We start from the raw sequence: 5,398 nt of genomic DNA, 5'->3' as shown, positions 1-5,398 counted from the left end.
ATAGATTGTACAGTGAATATTTCACAGTAAAAGTATATTAAAAATGCAAGTACTGTCAGGAAATAGAGTCAGCTGTAATGTTAATGTTAAACAACCCACATGACAAGTCCATTGGACTCTCAAGTCTGGAACAAATCAATTCTTTTTGTTTATGTTATTGTAAAGCTGCATCAATGAAGTAAGTTGTATGTCTGCCTTTCTCAAAAGCACCATTGTTTACTTAGAACCTGCGAGCACACATCATTAGGAAAGAAGATCGCTAGATATTGAATCCTGGACAGGCCTCTTTCATTTTCAGATTGCTTATTTCACATGCTGGAAAATTGGTGAGCAAATGATTGAGCGTTAAGAGTCTTCCAAACTGTCTGAGGATAAAACACCCCTCTAATAGCACAAACCTGCCTGTCCTCATGGCACCTCAACCCACTCAAACTGAATAAATGTACTCCATTGTAGGCAGATCAGTATTTACATTTAACATTATGAACGTGGGTGGTCTGGGTGAATGGAAAAAGTTCCCTCATTAGTAATCATGACTTATTGCGGTCAACACAACAGCAAGAGCACCCGCTATTAGCATATTGCCAAGCGAAAACAAAACCAGGACAACAAAATATGTCACAGTCAGTTAGAATATTAAACATTGACAACATTCATCGAGAGCATTTACAGAAAGCTTAAGGCACAGTTAAACCAGAGTCCACCGGTTTAAAAACACTTGAGAATACCTGACACTTCAGAACACATAAGACGGAGGAACAATCTATCCCAGCATGCAGCGTGTGCAAGAAGGTGGGAGGTGATTATGCCTTTCACTTCACTGGCCTCCTTTTCTCTCACATTCATCTTCCCTGGCATGATTGACAGGTTGTGAGCTGTCAGTCAGCTCAAATGAGAAAAGCCATCTGTCTAAATCATGAGGCTTCCAAAGCGCTGGCAACACGTGTGATGCACCAAGAGGAAGGAGCAGCGACAATGCTTTCCACCGGGAAAGAGCAGCAAGAAAGCACGCTGTCAATCTGTGCGTTAGCATCACATTATGTTCCATACTCCCTTGTTGATCTGTTTCCATCATAGAGGAAGTTGTAAATTGATGGGCGTGTGCTTTCAAGACCCCAGGCTGCAAACACATGACACCCTGTATGGTGTGAGAAACCATGTTTGAGTCACACTTTACGTGTGATGTAACACATCGAAAAGATGTCACCAAAAAGAGTGCATAAACAACAACTTTGGCAGAGAATGATATTTTGCTATGATTAACTCAAAGTCATTTTTCCTCGAAAAGCCAAAAGTGTTTTTGATATGCTTTTCCAAATCCTAACTATATTATCTTTCCCAGTGTCGGTTTTAGTTTCTTGCAGTACATTGGTTAGGGCTCTCAATTTATCTAAAACATTAACAAATTAAATGTAATTAAAATATTATACGTAACATTAACTATACAATTCAGTCTTGTTATTGTTAACCAAAACTAAACCATTTTGGGTAATTGAAAAATAAAATAAAATAAAATAAAATAAAATAAAATTAAATTAAATAAAATAAAATAGGTTACTACTGGCCAAAAGTTTGGAATAAAGTTTTTTTAATGGTTTTGAAAGAAGTATCTTATGTTCATCAATATTTTAACATTTATTTGATCAAAAATAAAAATAAATAAAAATAAAAAAAATAATTGGGTAGGTGCAAGATAAAATATTTCTATAAAATAAAATTAATAATATAAAATATTTAAAATAAAATTTAAATAAAGCAGTGCATGACTAAACTTATTTATTATGAAACATTATCTAAGCGAACTAAAAGTTAACTAAGTTATCTTATATAAAAATACTAAGTAATAAATAAAACATACTAACTAACTGAATGAATAAACAAACAAACAAACAAACAAACAAACACAAAGAAACTAACTAAAAAAAATCAGCTATGCCTCACAGAAAGAAATGATATATTTTAAATATCTTAAAATAGATTAATACATTTTTGTATTTAATTATATGTTACAATTCAGTGATTATATTAATTATAATTATATTAACCAGATGCTGTGCTTTACAGTGATTTTACCTTGCTTAAGGGGGTTCCACTTACCTAATCGCCTGGCTTAACCACTGGGGAGTCCTGGAACAGGTGATACAGGCAGTCGTTGCCCAAGCATACAACTCTCAGACACGCAATCCGCCTCTCTATCGCTCATTGCAGCAGCTTCATGGGATTTCGCCCACTCTGTTCCACCTGCCACTCTCACTGAAAATAAATCGTGACCTAGCGGCTAACTTTCTGAACAGTTCCCAGTGATATACTTCCCTTCCCTCCCCTCCCCTCACCTCACCACAGAAACAGGATGAAAGTTCGGACCATGAAAAAAAAAAAAGTTAATCAAATTACAAAATAAACACCTCATTTGTGCATCCACCAATATTTATTTTATTTTATTTTATTTTATCTTAAATTAAGGTAGAGAGTAGGTAATTGTCTTTTTTTTTTTTTTTTCTGGGGATGGTTTGGGGGCATTGTGGGTTGTTGAGCATCTCATGCTTGATTTGGCCTGGGGCATCATTAAAATCATGACTATCACGCCCTTACCCATGGTAAAATCACTGTAAAATCACTTTATATTGCAGTATGCAGAGCTGTGAAGGTTTTAAGTGTCAGTACCCATCTATTAGACACATGCAGTCTCAGCATAAACCGTCTCTGCTGCCTGTCTTGCTTTTCTGAAAAGAAGCCTTTTGATTATTCCGTTGACGTGTTTTCCGTGCTTCCCTCAAACTCGTAGAACTCACAGCAGTCAAACTCCTTAACAATGCTACATAATTACTCACATAATAATGCCCATTTATCCAGTAATTGCAATCATCAGACTGCCAGCACACACTCGCATTAATTAGTGTGGTCTTGGACTTACTGGGATCATCTGCTGACTTCTGCTGGTCTATAGAGAGGTAATTTTAAGATGCTGTGTGTAAAATTGCCTTTTTTTTTTTTTTTTTTTGAATAGATGATTACACCTTGATCGCTTCTTTCATTTTTCAAAAAAGCACCTGACTTACTTTTGTATGCTGTTTAGTAAGAACCAAAACAGACAATATGGCACTTTAGGTTTGAAAACATTTTGACCCATCATTGTTTTCTCAAACAAACAACAAACTGTGGAAATTATGGGGCAAGTAAATTTGTATCACAATAACACTATGTCACAATATAAAGAAGACCGGGGCTAGTTTTCACATGGGAAAGTAATTATAAGGGCTATATCTCACTAGATAGAAGGATTTGTGTCAAAATTATCTACCAGTTTTGTCGTTTTGGCTTCAAACTAGGGGTGCATGATAAATATTGGCCGATAATTAATGCGCATCTCATCAGTAAAGCCGGTTCTCTAATCAGCGGTACATTCCATAGAGCAGTTGTAACTACACAGACCCGTTTTTAACTGACAAGCTGCACAAATCCATGCTGATAATGAACGTGGATTTGCGCAGCTTGTCAGTTAACAACAGCTCTGTGTAGTAACAGCTGCTCTATGTGAAATCACGCACCTGATGGAATTTACCACTGATTAGATGTTTTTCATTTATTTATTTAATATTGTTATTAAATAACAATGTATGAAGGTGATATATCAAGTAACATAAAATTGGATATTGAATTACTTAGATATCTAATATTTGCCAATAACTGATACAATAAAGATATCGCACAATTCCTAAAACATACCTTTGTCTTGGTCTTCACAAGTCTTCCTTCACACCTTCACTATATTTGGGAAACAGAAAGTGAGGTAAACTAATGAAATTGAATAGCAGTGAGCTGGAGAGCTCTACTGTAGAGAGCTGCCTTGTGCTTCATCGTGGTGTGGCGGCACCTCTTTTTTTCTTTTTCTTCAAGTGAAATGTTCCTGTGCAGCTCTGTTGCTCAGCACATGAGTGTCACAGCTTGAATCTATCTCACGGTGTATAAGCACAATGCTCAGCCAGAACATCACCTCAAAGTGCATGCCAACACCTTGTGTTTTTGGGATCATTTCATGGCAGAATCACACACAGAGGCTCATGGGTAACAGAAAAGGAAGTATTAAACAGCAGTTCATTGAATTGTGATTAAGTAAAGCATAGAATAGGAAGTGATAGTAGATATCAGTATATTGGTGTTTTATTTCCATATCATTAAATCGAAGTATTCAAACCAGTCCAGGTTAAAGGAAGCATGGTCCAATGGTTCAATCAATCAGTCCAATCTGAAAGCACTCTGATTCGGTACACAGTTCTGCATGACTACAGTGTTTGCACAGCAGGAGTGTGTGCAGTGGATGCTATTGATTGCCACACTTCATTTGCAGTAATAATCTCTGCTACACTCACAGCTGATAGATCAGTCATGATCGCAAACATTGACTTTCTCTTACAGAGTAAGATGAAGATAGGAGAGATGTGCTTGGTGTTTTTGATGTGCTTTTCTAAAGTCAAACTGTCTGTTTTTAGCTTGCTTATTAAAATCTATTTATTGCATGTAGTATAAAATTATTATATTCATAAAAAATATTACATGTTATGAATATACTACACCAGCGGTTCTCAATTCCACTCCTCGAGACCCCCTGCTCTGCACATTTTGTATGTCTCTCTTTGTTAACACACCTGATTCAGATAATCAGCTCGTTAGCAGTGAGCTCTGTGCATGAACTGTGTTCAGATTGACATGGTCCCTACACAGCATTCATTGCTCCCTACTCCCTGAGCAGGGGAAATCTGTCGAAGTTTACTTCACTTTGGAACATTAATTCACGGATTTGCGCTGCACAACGTCTTCACACACGGACAAGTGTGACATCATATACCTCTGTAAATAAATACAATTTAAATTCATGTCTAACACACTTCAGTGAACTTTGAATGGAACATATACATTCGCTTCGAACTGGAATCATGGCGGAATATCGTGTGATGTCCACTTCGCAGGGCACTTACGTTCACATAGAACAAACGTCTGAAGCCATAAGAGAAACATACAAAATGTGCAGAGCAGGGGGTTGCGAGGACTGGAATTGAGAACCGCTGTACTACACAACCAGTGCATATAATAATAAAGATTTTTTTTTGTACGTTTTTGAAAGAAGTCTTTCATGCCCACCATGGCTGCATTTATTCAATTAAAAATACAGTAAAACCAGCAATATTGTGAAATATTAATAAATACCGTGAGTCATTTTCAGCATCATTACTCCAGTCTTCAATGTCATATGATCCTTCAGAAATCATTCTAATATGCTGATTTGGTGATCAATTAAAGAATTTTATATTGAAAGAGACTAAACGCTGTTGTAAAATAGGTAGATATTTTTACTTTTAACAACAACTTGTAAGATGCAGCCAGCAAATGCACTGAGCAG

General features: G+C 36.3%; 1 long non-coding RNA gene across 1 annotated transcript; it reads right to left on the bottom strand.

Moving 5' to 3' along the window:
* Nucleotides 1-271: 271 nt before the first annotated feature.
* On the bottom strand, nucleotides 272-4,081 carry LOC122140229. Its single transcript, XR_006156920.1, has 4 exons — nucleotides 3,875-4,081; nucleotides 3,727-3,765; nucleotides 2,098-2,253; nucleotides 272-1,138 (listed from the first exon to the last, which is right to left on the bottom strand). It is a non-coding gene; the product is annotated as an uncharacterized LOC122140229 (long non-coding RNA).
* Between the last annotated feature and the right edge of the window lie 1,317 nt (nucleotides 4,082-5,398).

Source organism: Cyprinus carpio, chromosome B17 (genome assembly GCF_018340385.1).
Source record: "Cyprinus carpio isolate SPL01 chromosome B17, ASM1834038v1, whole genome shotgun sequence".
NCBI lineage: Eukaryota > Metazoa > Chordata > Actinopteri > Cypriniformes > Cyprinidae > Cyprinus > Cyprinus carpio.
Note: the sequence above shows the minus strand (reverse complement) of the source record. Positions and strands in the feature narration are given on the sequence as shown.